Genomic DNA, 17,056 nt, shown 5'->3' with positions numbered 1-17,056 from the left:
TTAGCCGGTTTAAATACTCTGCGTGCTCAGAGCGGTATTCTCCACCGACGCCCATAATTTCCACAAAGGTTTCTGGGACTTTGTTCCCCACGGCCGCCTCCAAGGACTCGATAGTAAATTGTTGTTTGTGGAGATTTCTCAGAACGTTGGACGTAAATATTTCTAAGATCTCTCCACAAATGTCCCCCAGAGTGCAGCTGGTGCTGGGTGCTGGGTTCCCAGCCTCCAGTCTCAGCCACTCCTCTGGGGTCATGTTGATGAAGAGGCGGTCGACCACGGCCTCCAGGGCTTCCACGGATACAGTCTCTACGGGTGCAGAACTGCTGGCCATGATTCCTCTGTTGGTGAGTTCAACTGCTAAGATAACTAGAACAAGAGATCTGAGCTTTACGACGAACAAGTGCAAAGTGAAGATGGAGACCAAGAATGAGCAACTATAGAGCCTGCTATGACGTCAGTTCACACGTCATAAGCATCAAGCGGCCCGAACTAGTCTTATGTCTTGCTGACGTAACAAGTCACGTTGCATCAGCAGCCTCTCTACTGCGCATGTCTCGTCCAGACTGTCTATTTCTGCGCGTCTGCAGCCATCAGGTTTTATTTCAGCGCCTGGTTTGTGCAGCTCATACTGCTTCCGGTTCAACCCCCTGCTGGTTCATTTCTCACAGTTTACAGTTTGTCTTCATGGATGCAACAGCATCTTCATTTTCCTCTGTTTGGGACCAAAAGAGGAAGAAACTATTTGTCCTTTTCCCGGTAACTATGAACTGCTGACTAGTCTGGTTTGGCTGAAGCAGTGGTCAGATTCGACCAGCAGGGGGAGTCTAGTGAAGAGCACCGGAACTTCCTCCTTCGAGCAAAAGCACCGTGTCCGGCTCTTTTCTTAAAATACTCCCCTTGTTCAGGTATGAGTATCTAAATATGTACACACTTGTAGATTGTAAATGAGTTTAACAACTTTCAGAAAGCTGTTAGTTCTTTTCGACGCTCCGAATGTTAATAAATTCCGTTGTTAGCTCTGCTGTTAGTGCCGTTGCTAAGATACCGCTGTCTGCACGTGCCTTTGCTAAGATACCGCTGTCTGCACGTGCTGTTGGTAAGATACCGCTGTCTCAACGTCTGTAAGCTAAATGGCTCTTTTTGGGGCCTGCCCTTAGCAATGCATGGAGGCACCTATTGTTCTTCACCTAATAGAATGTATTAATGTTAATGAATGTATTAACATTAGCACAAACATTAGCATTTCACTGTTCCCCACTAGGGCACTGCCGTGGACAGTGCAATAAGATCATTCTGCATGATCTTTTTCACTCAGTTAGAGCTCTGTCTTGCACAGCAAGGCAGAGCGTTAGCATTTTACCTTAAATGAGGTATTAGCTATTTCTCTTACTTATTACCCATGTTTAGTATACTGAATGCAGTAAGTCATGCTTGTGACAACAAGTCATGCTTTCTTTAGCATGGATGCTAATGTTTAGTATCAGAACGCTGGGTCCAAACCGACAGGCACACTTTGGAAGGCCGCGGTTAAATTTCTTCAGGAATTTTCTAGTTTTCACATCTATGCTTCCTTCTTACTTGAACAAATGTTGGTTTTCACTCAGTTTCTGTGTTCTCCGATCGACACAAAGGTTAGTTTTGAAGAATGTATAATGCCTAGTTGTACTATTAAGAGATTCTCCCATCTTAATGCTCTTGTTGAGCATTTTGGTCGGTTTGGAGCTATGCCATACTCTTCGTTTTCAGTTGATGAACGAAATGGCTTAACAAAATAAACCATCTCCCCATTTTGCCATGGAGTTTTTCAATGCTCAGTTTTGCTCAAAAACGTAAAACATTTTGAAAATTTTAAAGGTACCAATACTTGTGCAAGGTATCATGGATTCCAAAGTTTAGTCTGATGTTTTTGTAATTTGTCATGAGATTTATCCACATCCAGGGTTAATCAAAAATGAAGCTTCTGTCAATAAACTGGGGGATACATTTTATTTATGAGTGTCAGAATAAAGAGGGGCTGGATGTTATTGACATTTTTAAACTCATATATTTCTTAAATGTCAAAATGATTTAATACTCTGACTTATTGTCTAATTTAAATTGCATCAATACAAGAAAATAAATAAACCAATTGTTGTTGTTATTGCAGCATTCATTCTTTAAAGCAATAAAATGCATTTCTCCATTTCTATTTAATTAATGAATAATTAAAAAAAAGAAAAGAAAAACTTTATTGAAAATAAAACCCCCAGTATGTGGGGGGGAAGAAGTAAGACGACAGTTTGTGTTTCACATAAGTGGGGCATTGACCCACATTATTCCCATGGCTGTGAAAGACGCCTGCAGATCCCGGCGCTTCGCTGTGGATCCGGTGCCAACAACTCCAGCCACGTTTTTTCCTCACAGTCCTGCAAGCAGAAGGTGTGAAAACAAACAAAGCTGATGTATGGAGGATGGAGCATTTGGAAGAGGCATGTGTCTTTAAATGTAAGCTGTTGGAAAAGCGTGGGCTATAAATAGATTCATGCTTTTTTATTTTGTTTTATTATATATATTGTTTTCAACCCCCGTGGAGGATGAAGAATGCTGTTCAAATTAAAATTCCAGCCCGACTTGTTTCATAAATAACCTTCCACTCCAGTGTCAGGTTGGACTCTGCCTGGAAAATACGCGGTGACTCAGGCGGTGCATGTTCTCGTTAGGAGGAAACTAACGCTCGTATTCCCGCGACAGCATCAGCATCATCATCATCATCCCACATTAGTGGAGCTTCTCAGTCCTGCTCGGCAGCATCTCCGGGAGGCGCGCTGAGCCGCGCCACGAGAGGAGCGGAGCGGGCTTCCACCTGGACCCGCCGCCACGTCACATTAAATAAGAGAACAACAATAAGTGAGGACGCGTTTTTTTGTTTTTGCTTTAGGAGGAGCTAAGCCTCCACCGACTGGGGTGAAAAAAAAAAAAAAAAGAAAAAAAGGGATGCCATCCACGGATCGATCAGCTGGAGCGCGTAAGTTCTGCGTTTTCTACCCAAACAATGCGATGTGGTTCGTTTCCTGCGTGTCGGATGGCGACGTTTTAGTGAACAGAGTGCAGAGGGTGCGGGGTGGTGGTGGGTAAGGCCAGACGAGGGGTGCTTCCCACAGATCTGTTCATGTGGTATTACAACTGTAGCGATGTGTTTGCAGCGAGCATCGCTGATGGGGGGCGGAGGGAAAAGGGGGTCGGTCGATCTGGAAGCCGCTGTTTGCAACATCAGCACCAGTCTGAGCGATGCCCTGGCCGCAGGCTGGCGGCCAACCTTCAGCCTCCAACTCGGCGCTAACGGGAGAGCGGTCCGCAAGAGCCCTGGTTTCACCACAAAACACCGCAAGCGGCGTGAAATTCCACAACACAATTGCTTCATTTCTATGTCAACAGGATGTAGATGTCCGCGGACAAGACAGGTTACAGCAAGCCGCATGGAAACGCTCACACTGTTCAACTTATTCCATTTGGCAAAACACATAGAGAGAGATCAACCTGCCTGCGAGCGTCTGAGAAGTCCTGTAAAATGATCAGTAATTTTTTAGCTCATTTCATTTTTTTATTTTTTTATTTTTTCAAAGATCCTGGGGTGAGGAGCAGAGGATTTTTGCAGTGCCTTTGTTGAAGTTTGAAAGTTTTTACATTTTCTCGCAATATTTGCACAGCTGAAAATATATGTTGTGCACATAACTATATGAAGTGGTGGATACATGATGCTTTATCCTTTGCAGAACCGCCTCATGTAACAGTCACAGCTGCTTATGTTTCTATCAGCTCTGAAAATCTAAAGGCTAAAAATATTCGCAAAAAAAGCTGAAGCTTATCTACTGATGGGGAGATTTGGTGAAATTGGATTTGGATTCTCAATTGGATTTACGTCTGGACTTTGACAGAGCCAATCTAACAGATGAATATGGTTTGATCTAAGCAGTTTATCGTAGCTTTTGCTACATGTTCTGTTGAAAAATGGACCTCCAAATTTTTCAGAAGTCTTTTGGGATAGTTGCATGTTGTTGCCACTACCATAGCAGTTACTGCGTTCGAGAGACTTGCTACTGGCAGTCAAAGTACATAATGTCATCAAAGTATGGAAACCTGAACTTTTTTGATGAATATAGGTGTGAAGGATATGAAGGCAACTCATTCAACTGGCTTTAAAGCTTCAAATACAAAAATTCTTCAGTCAGCATTCGGTCTTATTTACATCTGATGTTGAAAAAAGTATATTTAAATCAAGCAACTGCCCACTGGCATTAATCTCTGTGTAATCTAACCAATGATTTGCATTATAAATCTGACAGCATTAACAAAGCCACACTTCCTTTCTTTTTGTCTGAGGACAATATGATTCAAAGGTTAACTTGTGTTTTTGTTGCTTGTTCAGAGGACAAAACAGAAATTACATCTTGCCCTTTTCACCAACAATGGAGAAGCCTGTTTGTTTGTGTACCTGTGCAGCTGAACAGCTTGTTTTGAAAGTCGAAGAAAAACAGTTGCGTGTTCACACATGGCTGAAAGTTTTAGCTGTGGCACAAATATGATGTTTTATAACTTTTTAAAATGTTTCAATAGTTTGCCAAAACTACTAATTTTGAAACTCCTTTTCTTTCAGTGTGGTTGCAATATTTAAGCAAGACACAGGCAGACATTGTGTTTACCCGGTCGAGTAAGTCTTCCCCTTGCTGCTGCCAGCGGCGATCAAGCTCTGCATTGTCGAAGTCATGAATCTCTCCTCCTCTAATTTAGATATTTACAGGCTGAAACCTTCTCTTTAGCAACTGAACCTCTCAGCTTGACGTCTTGAATGAGTCACAAAACTGTTGTATTAGTGATTATTTGCGCCTCATTTCCCATCGGCATGGGACGATGTGGTTTGGTACGCTATTTTAAGGTCCGTCATATTCAGAAAAACATTTCCACCATCAGTTCTACTGTCACCGGGTAAAACCCAAATGCCTCAAGTCATGTCATACCTGTACAATCACTGTACTGTGCTACGAGACAACAATTACTCTGTTTTAACCATACGATTGTCTTATGGACCTACGACTGAAGCGAACCAAAACCAGCCCCTGGGTTCAGTACAGGCTGGTTATATGGTTTGGTTTTACAATGGAAACAGACAAAATAGCATACCAAATGACATCGAATGGGGCATTGTGCTTTTGATTCTAGGTAACTACTGCTGACTCAAGAAGTTTATGTTGCCCCTTTTTATTGAGATTGTTAGGTGGAATAGAAGTGCTTGAGAAAAAGACGGTGTTGAATTCTGTTTGAACTGCATCAAAATGAAAACTTGTGGTTGTACTTAATTTCTGCTTGCAATATTGCTGCTATAACCGTAAACCAAAATTTTCTAATATCATATGGTATTATATCTACTTCTCTTCCCTTTTGGGACTGTGAATGAATGTATCACTGAAAATCTCTTTCTAATTTAGTTAAACATGCCAAACTTGTGTGCTGTGTCACTATCACCGTCAAATGCCCAAACACTCACATGCTCAATATCTCCCCTTTCAAAACACATGTATAAATAGGATGAAAATGGAAATAAACATTGGTTATTAATATCAACTATATTTTACTGAGGTGACCAATACCAATATTAATTACAATATTCTCTTCTTTCCTTGTTTGAATGTCTAAATGTGGTTGAAATGTTTCAGCATAATTTGAGGGACCTGTGTTGATGACGTGTCTGTACTAAACTGAAGTTAGTTCATTTTGTTAAGAAATTAAGTGATTTTTTTCTCCCAAGTTCTCATAGCTATTTGCAACAAATTGATTTGTATTATCTGTGAAATATTGTAAAACACAAAATTTCCGTCTCTGCAAAATGTAACATTTCTGTTATGGCCGAGCTTTTTCACCATGTCGGATATAGTAGAAGAGAACTAAAAGAAAATCAGCTTCTTTAGTCACGATTCTTTGTCAATGTGGGGGGATTTGTATTGATTGTTTTGACTGTGCCAGTCCATTTTCTACACATGAAAACAAAGAGTTTGTTAATCATGCGCAAACTCTGATCTATTTGAATCCAAATCAGTCATCCTCAGGGGGTTTGCTTGGAGTTTAATCTGTTTCAACGCTGTAGATCAGCCATGTGACGTTCTCTGCTTTATGGGAACCATGAATGAAGGCTAAAAAACACCAACAAATAAACAGTAAAAAAAAAAAAAAAAATCAAGTGAGGCTTTGATGAGGTCACGTTATGTCTATGTATGGTGAAAAAGAAGCCACAGACCTTCAGAGAGCCTGGAGCGTCATTGATCGAGACCACTTTAAGAGATTGCATGAAAAGTCTGGCTGCTTGGATCATGAGTAAACAGCTATGTGTTGCAGCACAGGCCCAGCAGACTCAGGGGTAAATAAGAAGAAACCACAAAAGAGGAGTAATTCAGCCCTCAATATTCATTGTACGTTTGTGAATCTCTGCAATCAAATAGACTTTTTAAAGAACTGAATATTTTAATGTGGCAGCAGCCTTTTACTGAGGTGAGCGGGTCACATGAAGAACCCCTCATTCTGAGCATCAATCTGCAGTTTCGTCACTTCAGTTGAACCATTCAGCCTCCTTTTCTGGTCCCCCGGGGGTCTCGTCAAAAGGAGCTAATTTAAGGTTGTGAATCATACCTTCGCCTCCTAATCACCAATCACTCAACAGACGTACCGCTCTTCAGTTTCCATATCGGGCCTGTGCTTGTTTTGCTGATTCTCTGCCTCTTTAATCTTGTTTATTTTCAACCTTGCACAGTTTTAAATTTGATTTCAGCAAACCCCTGTAAAGTTGAAGTTGGTGTAAAATGTTTTTTTTTTTTTATGGTGCTGATTGACATTCTGTGTGCATCTCTTTCAGAGATGCTCTGAAGCGAACATGTGCGTGATTTTGAATTGTCCAAGGACACAGTCCACATCAGCAGCGTGTGCTATGTTGAGTCTCTGTCGCTTTTATTTTTTATCGAAACGAGACAGGAAAGTGCTTTTATTATAGATGATTCACAGTCAGAAGCAAGCTCTTGCAGTGTTCTCTTGTGGAGACAATTAGAGCATGTTCAGTGGGGCTGAACTGTGCCAGCTGACCTTGACGAAAGCTGTTTTGGAATTACTCCGGTCTGAAGAGAGCGTATTCATCTGCGCTCGGAAAGGGGAGGTTATGCAATCAGACCGGGAACATTGGCACCTTTGACCGAACAGAGGAAGTGTTTTTTGTTGGCTCTTTAAACTGAATTATGTTGGTGTGAAATCTGGTATCTTTTTATTAAGATCTTATTTTGTGAACAAATAAGTACACATAAATGCTGTGGCAAAAGTAAATATGAGTACAGTTGTAAGTCTGTACGTTTCGAATGGCTTTGCACTTTTAGAGAGTCAATTTTCTATTCTTCTTGGATTGGATGTTTTCAGGTCTTCCCTCAGGTTCTTAGTTGGCTTTTGGAATGGACTTTGACTGGACCATTTTAACACATGAATGTGCCTTGATTCAAAGCATTGTATTGTAGGTTACCCTCAGTCTCTCATCTTTTGAAGTCTTTACTCCTAAGGCGTAAATCCAGAGAGAGTCGGGATGGGTCTGAATTGTCCCCCATGATATTTGTGCCTCAGAGGCAAAGGAATAATAAAACATTGACATTTCATTCCCTGGCAGCCACTTGATCATTCATTGTCAAAAAATTCTTCACACAACAGAAGTTACTAAATGATGATGGCTTAAAATGAAACCAACAAATAATATTGGCATTGAAAAATATAATTACAGCTGAAAATATTAACAATTACTCTGAAATAAATTTACTGAAAACTGTATTGATAGTAAAACAAACACATAAAAAACGCTTGAAAAACTACTTAGAACTCTAAATGTATTCTGTTGATTAAAATAACTGGCTTTCACACTGACAATTTTCTTTTCACTGACATTGCTATTGTTTTTTAGTGGTGCTATTTTTCAATTAAAATTTTCTCTGACTGTTTTGGTAGCGGAGGACACAGTTTAGTTATGCATATTATGTGCATGTGTTATATATTATACACACAGTGCTGAACCTCACACAAATCTTAGAAATATGACAGGACTTGAAATTTCTGTTAGTTTTGTTCACTTTTAGACGTAGCACGTTTTCCGAATCTGTATGAATGACAAGACACGTGTGAAAGCAGCTTATGGATGTGCATTTGGAGTGTCAGCAGGGGTAAAGTTTTTCTTATAGGTTATCTTTCTATGAACTTGACTACCTGTCACATCTGTAAATCTGAGAATAAAACTGTCTTATGAGACATTTAAAGAAAGGCAAAACAGCTTCAACTTCTTGTACCAAGAAATTCAACAGGCACTTATGGCACAACAGTTTAAGAAAATATTTAACAAGCTTTAGATTGAAGCTATTTAAGCTAAGAAAAGAAAAGAATCTGAATGCAATCATTCCTTATGTTCGTTGTAAAAACTGCAAAAATAATCTGTTTTCTCTATGCCTTGAGACCTTGGACTTTTAAGCCTTGCAGCTACTTTGTAAAAGATGTGCTCTACGAAAAGAAAAGTTAAATTGAAGAACTTCGAACACATACTTTCTCCTCCTTACGGTTACAAAATCATGTTCAGATGTTTCATTGTTCTCAGCAGTGTCACAGTGAAAATGGGTCAGCATGAATGAATCAGGTTTGGATCTGATGATGATTTGAAACTGTTGTTGGGAACATTATCATTTCCAAGTATTTGATTAGCAGTCGCTCCCGCCTGAAAAATAATGTTACTCAACAGAGCAGTGCATTTTTTAAAATGTGCTTGTACAATAAAGCTTTTGCTATCGTGCAAGCTCTGCTATCGTATAGTAGAGACAAAATGAGACAAACATATTTGGGGCTCATGCTTTGCTTTTCCTTATGCATACATAAAATGTGTGTGCATGGGGGTGCCAGTCTTTAAAGCTTAAAATGTGTTTGAATATTATACTGTCAGACAATGGCGTCACAATTGACTTTTCTTTATTTTCTTCTAATACTTTATACTTCAGTCAGTAGTTCATGGTTGACTTAATGAGTCCAAGGTGCATTAAATCCTGCAGGCTACAAAACAATCCCAGCTCACGATCCCTTCTTTACTTTGTTTGAGTGCTGGTTTGGGTTATATGTGCTGATATCTGTTCTGGTGTTGTGCATTAGTCTCATCTGTGGAAAAGGAGATTCTTCCATGAGGTTAGCGTTTTTTTTTTTTTTTTTTTGCAAAGGCAGCTTGTGGTGCCATGTTCTCATCAGAGAGCAAAGTCTCTTTTTCTGGCAAATTTTACCTGTTGAATACAAGACAGAGTTGGAGAAGAAATGCTTTTTAAATTTGCAGAGTAGTAATTCTCGAGGATTGGATTTCAGTACACCCATGTTGAAACATAAGTATGTACTTTTGATTAAATGACCAAAAGCCCTGTGTCTATAGAGGACACGCTCGACACAGGCCCTTCTCTTTATGTCGTTTGCATACTAAGGGGTAGCATAAATTGCTTCTGTAAGGTCATTGCTGATTTCTTTCCGTTTTGGCATTATGTTTCCCCATACATGTGAACTCCACAAAGTGCCTGCTTTCAAAGTGGGGTCACACCTGCTGATGACTGAGTCAGTCCTAATTTAGTGCCCCCTGACTTTTAGTTGGGCTAAATGTCTCAAGTGGTATGGTTATATCTGGTTAAAAAAAAACCCTGTTTTTGTCTATGTGATTTTTATATGGTTAAAATAGATTAAGTATGCTTCCTATGAAGGAACTTATTATTTTGACTTAGGAAATTTTTATTTGTTGCACTGATTCACATTTTTTAAAAATTATTATTCTTTCCAACCAACCATAATATTTTCTCATTAATCAGATTTTTTTTAGGTCAGGCTTTGCATAAAAAAAACAGACTATGTTCTCTCCACTGCTGGCTGGTGATGCTCTACCTGAGAGTCAGTAGCCACCACAGGAACAAGAGGTCATTTATCTTGCTTTGCAGTATCATTATTGGTGGGCAGCACACATTAGACACACACACACACATACAGCGTGTCCTGCCTGGAGACTGTGCTGACATAATTCACAGATTGATCATTTATGCAAAACCCTCGTTCACTCTCCTCCTGTGCGTTTTGCAACGCTTCCTTACTCACTTCTACGTTTCCTGCCTCCGGTTTTTGTCAAGTGACGCGCTACGATCATGGTCCTATGCATAAACACGGACGTTTATGTAACACACATACAGACTGAATCATTAAATGAAGAGGGTGGGCAAAGGCCCTGCTGGCTGATGGAATATTCATGGACGGCTTTCAAGGGTTGGAGGTGAAGCAAAGAGGAGACAGAGAGGAAAAAAAAAAGACAGAGTGACGCACTTCTCTGCCCCGGTCCTTTGAGGGAGTTGTACAACTGGTGTTTCCATTTGGTTCCTGAATAAGTCAAAGGACTGCAGCACCAGAAGCCACTATAGGTTTTATTTTCTAAATGACACATTTCTGTTTTAAGATTTATTCTTGGATTACTTTGTCTTTTAAGTACTAATATTTGACTTCATTTTAGACAAAAACTTCTTGGTTGACTAGAAATAAATGTAAACATAAATCTGCCAGAGGTATGAATATTTTTTGGCATAACTGAATAAACTGCAGATAGCTTCTCTTTTATTTTTTGTAGCTTCTAATGGGTAGCAACAGCAAGGCCAAATGGTTTGTTGTACATATGCAGACGATCAGGTATGCATGTATCTTTGTGTGGAGGTTTCCAACCTCCATCCATCATGGCTAAATGAGAGCGAGAGAACAGCCATGACAAGTTGCCACTCAGATTAGCGTCGTAATATAGGGAATTGATTAATTAGGAAGTTGGGTCTTGTTTTAATTATGTTTTTGTAAGGCGCTCACTATCAAAAGAGGCGTGGCGCTGGAGGTCAAATAGAGCAAAAAATATTTCCTGGAGGATGAAGAAAGAAAAAAAACTTTTTGGACTATGAACACTGATGAGCTCAGGCTGGCGAGTTGTTCTCTTTATAACCACTATCTGCATGTCTGACAATTCAACTCACTGTTGATAAAAACAAGCCTCTAACATCTGGATGTTTGATCCATGAAAAGAGTAATGGAAGATCAAAGTGGCTTTTAGTCTGAAAGGGGAGGGAAAAAAAAGATTTGTATTATTATTTATTTTTTTTACGTTTTATGAATGCTCCCATATTTATGTTGATAAATGAGAAAACATTTGGGAACCGCTGGCCTAACAGATGCCGTCAACGCCAAATGTTGTTGCTATTTATTAGATATCCATGACTTTCTGGTATAAATATGATGTGACAAGAACCCATATTTACTGTTGCACCATTTACAGTGAGTAGGAGGATAAAATACGTAAAAAGTTCACTGTTAGAGAAGTTCAGCTCTGAGTGGCATCTTGGGGTCACAAAGTCTGCATGACAGCCATTAGAAATTTTTTGCCTGCTGACTGTTTGTTTAAGGGGCATGCCAAGAAAAACCTTCTCCTTTCCTTTCAGCGCAGATCGAAACACGAGGTTGTTAGAGTCTGCCAGGACCTTAATTGGAACTGTTTGAAGATCACACTTTTTTGCATTAAACTCTCCAGGAAGGTATGTACTCCATTAAGCATGACATTGAAGATGCAAGGGGGCCAACTCGTCTTCCAAAAGTGTAGGAAACCCATGTTGGAGTGCATGGCGTGGCAAAGTCTTTGAAATGCCAGCATTTTTAGAATAAAAAATCCAAAAACTGAAAATGGGACATCATTCAGTCTTTTGAACAGGATAGGAATCTGAATCAAACATGAATCAACACAGAAATGACTCACCAGACAAAAACATTTGGCTATCTTCATCATGTCTTTTGTTGAATACTAGTGAAATTGTCTGCATGATGTGAACATTCACTCAAATATTTTCCTGCCTGGAATAGAGCTGAAAATACATTATGAATTGAAATATCTTGTTGCCTAACATGATTTTAGGCATTTCCAAATGAGCTTGACAGAAAAGGCAGATGGGTTCTGCCTTTTCTGAACTCAATAATTCAATAATTCTCTATCACCGTTTGTTCGTGATCTTGTAATTTTTGCGAAAATGTTGATGAGCTTTGCTTCGTACAATTTGATTACTTTATATTCTTCAACTGGGCTTGAATGATGCATAAAGTATACAGATGGATTATTCTGAATGCTCCAATCTAGAGAAATATTGGAGAACACTAAAGTAGGTTGTAAAAGCTTTACAAGCAGTGAAATTTATCCAGAAATAATATTTTGGAACACAGGCTGCTCCCACTGAGGTCTAGAGGTTAGAATTGTTTTGTATTTCTCAGTATGATAATGTGAAAGTAATTTATTGAAAGGATTTTTTTTTTTGTCAACTTGACAGTACATGTCTCAAGACAAAATCCATGATAGTTAGAAGTTCATACCAGACCTTCACATTCTGCAAAGTGAAAGCTATCCAAAACACTAAAATGTATATATATATATATATATTTTGTTGTTGTTGTGTTTACTGTTGTGGTAGACAACTACTCTGATTGAATATGCTTAGCATGTCTGGTTGTGAAGCTTCTTTTCTTTTTTTTGATACAGACATGATTTTGCTAATACTGTGTTCTCATTTATTCAGCTGTTTGTCACACTGAAAAATGCTTTGGTGCTTGAACAAAAGTAGTATCAGGAGCTGATTATTCTATAAAAAACAAATCTCTGCTCTTTCACTCATCTTTATTCCACTGGTAAAGTTTTTGTGGGCCAAGGGTGACCAAGTGAGGAAAATGAGAAATTCGATGGGCAGCACACCTGTATTCGTGTCCTACTCTAAACCAAGACTTTGGATTTTACGAGTCACTTAGCAGAAAAGAAAAAAAAGGCTTTCCAAACTCCTCTTTGCTGCTCCCAAAGGGAACAAACTCACACCTCCTACTGCACCGTCCCGGCTGTCTTCCATTGTTCAGTAGCAACCCCACTGACAGCGCCGAAGTCTTTCTGCAAGAGCAGAACTGAAGCACGACGGTTTGTTTGTAATGAAACCTTGAGCACTGCGTGACAACAGCAGAATAACATAACAGGGTGGTGGTTGCTGTTGGACACCTGCTGGACACCTGGTTGCTGGGGAAACTGGAAAAAAATGTGATGCAATGGCGATGCAACGCTCTACACCTACTCTAAACACAGTGCCGTCCAGTTCACGCTTATGTGCAGCATATGTCCAATACGTTAGTGATGGAGAATGGGAGTGTAGTACGTAAGGAATGGAAAGAGACAGCAGCTGTGTGAAAAAAAAAGAAAAAGAGGAAGAAAGTCCTTGTCGAATCCAGAGTCTTTGGACTCACTGGGGACTCGAGATTCCTTTTGTGTCACAGAAAAACCAGGTTACCCATTTGCTTGCCGCTCGTTACAGAACTGCTTAAACTCCCTGTGGTGCACCTAAAAATATCTGTTCACACACTCTGAAAATGGCCTACCTGTGTTTGGTGAGGAAATGTCTTGTTGACATATCCCAAATATATTTCTTTGTTGTTCCTGCAACTTCAAATTAATCTTGTGCTACTTTTGTTTTAAATTTCTAACCATAAAATGTGCAGAGGGTAATAAATGCCTTTATAGATATTTTTCTGTATCTTTGAGATAACACAAATAAAGTTGCACCAGTGAATCACTTCCACCATAGAACATGATTTCTGATATCCATATTTCTTTGGTTACAATTTTTGAAACGTTTTCATCATATTACAACCACGGTACTCGACAAACATATTGAACTTTTAAATATTTTGCCACATTACAAAACCAAATTTCAATGTGCAGGCCCAGGGTACTTTGGAGGAGCTGCAGAGATTTAAAGCTCTGGTGGGACAGTTGGTCGATAGTTGTAGAATCATGATATGTGCAAATACGCTGCGCAATACATCAAATTGCAATCACCAGCAGAAGTTTGCTTTCAATTTCAATATGCAATTTCCTAAGAACAGCTTAGAGGCAGTACAGTAGACGCAACTGGCTATATTGTTTCATGCAATATGGATTTCAAATCTACTTATCAATAATATATTTGAGCAGATGGATGCATTCTCATTGTCCTTTATTCCCAAATTTATATATTAAGAATTGTGATTAAGACATTAAATAATGAATGGGATTAAAAAAAATTTTAAAAAAAGCTAATAAATGCAGTGTACATCCATCAATATAAAAGAATAAAACAGTCTTTGTTTTTTTGGGTTGTAGGAGGATCCAGTACGTGTAAATGTGCAGTCAGATGATTCAGGTGTGTTGACGTCATCTATTGGAAGAAAAAAAGCCATCTTCTGTTTGCAATCTGACCTCGCTAACAACCTGTCACTGAACTGACTCAGGATACAAAGAATAAATTACATCTGCGGGATAATCCATGTGTTTGCAGCCGGGCCAGACTCGGCGCATGGATTTCCAATAAATAACGCAGCTGAAAAAACAGCGAGCTTCAGGCAGCGTGACACTCGAGACAGAAAGAGATCACTCAGGATCTGTCTGTGCTCTGTAAGCTGCTGCTTTTTCTACTGCAAAGCTAGATTTTTTCATCAACTCTTTGTTCTTCAGTTCAGTATATCCAGCTGCAAAAACCTTCCTTACTCCTTGAAACCAGAAGTCCGATCAAACAGTAGCAAGAGCAACAAAAGAATAAGCTCTGCCCTCGACAAACAAGCTGGTCGCCTTCCGTTTGCTAGTCTGACTTTGAGTTAACTCTGGTCTACATGCATGACGTGTGCAACATTGCATGACCTGGAACATATGGCTGCACCAGCCTAACAAGACTGCTGTGGAGCCTGTCTCTGGTAATTGGCTGTCAACGTCAGCTCTTCTTCATTTTCTGCTAAGTAGAAAGAACAGTCGACGGCAGCATGTGGACCTCTCTACTCAGATTCAGGCCTCAATCTGCTCTACCTGTTTGCAGTCCATCATCTCTGAGGAGATTTGCTGGAGCTGTTTCTTTTATCTTCCTTAGATGTTGCTGTTCCCCAGACTCCCAATTTTAATTGCTTGCTGTAGTTCTTTTACTCATAATTCTCATTCCATAGTTTGTGTTACCTTGCTTGCATTGCTTGAGTGTTCAATTTAAAATTTACTACTGCCTGGTACCATTGAAGGTCTTACAGCATGTATAGCACTATGTGCCTTTGAAATCCTCACTCATTTTGTAAATTTTTCTAACTACTTTCACATGCCTTCTACTTGAGTCATCTTGATTGTCACTCAAAATGCTTTTTTTTTTTTTTTGCAATATTTTTACACAAATTATGTTTTTTCATGTATAATTTACCATTTAACTGACTTTGTACAAAAAGAAAATTACATCAAAATCAGTTTTGCTGGCAATATTAAAACAAACAAGCTCAGATAACACCCACCCTGCCCCCACAAAATGCCTAATTTCATATTGACAGGAAAACATTTTCTGTTATTTTATCCACAATCAGCATTAGTTGTTATGTATGGGAAGGAATAAAGTTTAACACAATGTTGACACATATTTCTGACGAGCATTGTATTTGTATTCCAAGTGGCATCTAAGCCTCTTTATTTACACTGACGCACAGGGGGTAATCAAACTAAAACTAATCAGGACAAAAACCAGGAGACAACATTGGTAATCTCGTGGCGCAAAGTTGGTATGAATCTGCATGCACCGTGAGCCCATTTACATTTAGAACATGACATTTGCTCGTATCTGCTATTTTGCTAACTGACGGTCTCATCATAATTCCTGTAACATTTTGGTCTCTGTCCTGAAATCACCAAACATTTTGGTTCTGCTGTTGCTAACAAAGGCCATATAACAATAAACCTCCCAGCTGTCTGAGCTAACTTTCTGCTGCTTTTTCAGCCTCAGACATGTTTATATGTGCTTTCGCCTCTGTCTGAGCATCTCTCAGAGTATGACCTCTGTGCCAATGTGACATTCACATCATATCAAATATCTTACACATGGCTGAATTAATACCCTCAGGACAAAATTGGTGTTGGCTCTTCCATGACCTCCACTGTACATGCCGGTTTTATTATTTTCTCCGGCATCATGAAACCAGTCAGTGCTGGAGATGAAACGATTAGCTGGCAGTGAATTTGAAAACCAGGTAGGGAAAGAATATAAGAAAGTTCAGATCCACCTCCTAAAATGTGTGTTCTTTTATTTCCCTTGCTTTACTGTGTTGGGTTATTTTGAGAGCTCTGTCTTCTTGTTAAGTTATTCTTGGTCAGTTTCTGGATCAACAACACCATCTCTGTCAAAAACAAGTTTGTCTTTTAGCAGTTTATTGTTTAGTTTGTGGTTCCTGTGATATTTTCTATACAGAGGCAGTAAAAATCCAATTAATTCTTCTGCAATCATTTCATATGTATTTGATCAGCGAGCTTACAGATGCTACATAGAAGGAGCAATACCACCAGTAACTGGGGGGCACAGCTTAATGACCAGCAACAGGAATGAAGAAATAAGACAAAAACAGAAGTGATGGCCTTCGTCCATCCTTACGCCGCAATGTCGTTAATGGTTGCACAGACCGCCTCTGTCTACCTCTTTTTATCTCTCTGAGAATGATCACTGAAACTTTGCTGTCCGTTGCCTTAAAGGTAATGACAACTTAAATGGCTGTAGTATGAGTTTTCCAGGGACGCAATATAACAATCAAGTAACTATGTTACCTTTTGCTGTTATAAAATCGTTGTATATATCAAAATTTACTGAAAGAAACTTGGCTTCACAATTTGACTCCTTGAAAGTGGACCTGAGTGTCAAATCTCCTCCTTGTAGCACTCTGTCTTCAGCACGATGTCACAACAATGCTTCTTATTATGCAGTTGACAAGTGTTACAAGAGTTGGACTGAGAAATAGTTTGCATAAAGAGCTCCGCAGAGGAGCAATTCCAAGGAGGAGCTTTGTGGAAAAGGCAGCATTTTTTAGTCACCCCTGAATGGCTGCCACCAAAAAGTCAAGGATTCCTCAAAGATGCAACAAACAATCAAATCTTTTAACCTCATAAATGGGGCTGTGACTGCCAAAT

At 39.4% G+C, this 17,056-nt stretch overlaps 1 protein-coding gene across 2 annotated transcripts in view; it reads left to right on the top strand.

Moving 5' to 3' along the window:
* Nucleotides 1–614: 614 nt before the first annotated feature.
* tbkbp1 (TBK1 binding protein 1) overlaps nt 615–17,056 on the top strand; it is a 58,744-nt gene continuing 42,302 nt past the window's right edge. The window contains exon 1 of one of the 2 annotated variants that reach the window (XM_055042973.1): nt 615–905. The gene's annotated coding sequence lies outside the window, so the exon portion shown is untranslated. Of the gene's footprint in view, nt 906–2,775; nt 3,005–17,056 lie in introns of those variants that run through there. The other variant, XM_055042972.1, reaches the window with a different exon arrangement.

This window comes from Poeciliopsis prolifica, unplaced genomic scaffold (genome assembly GCF_027474105.1).
Source record: "Poeciliopsis prolifica strain line A6 unplaced genomic scaffold, Auburn_PproV2 SCAFFOLD018, whole genome shotgun sequence".
Lineage (NCBI taxonomy): Eukaryota > Metazoa > Chordata > Actinopteri > Cyprinodontiformes > Poeciliidae > Poeciliopsis > Poeciliopsis prolifica.
Note: the sequence above shows the minus strand (reverse complement) of the source record. Positions and strands in the feature narration are given on the sequence as shown.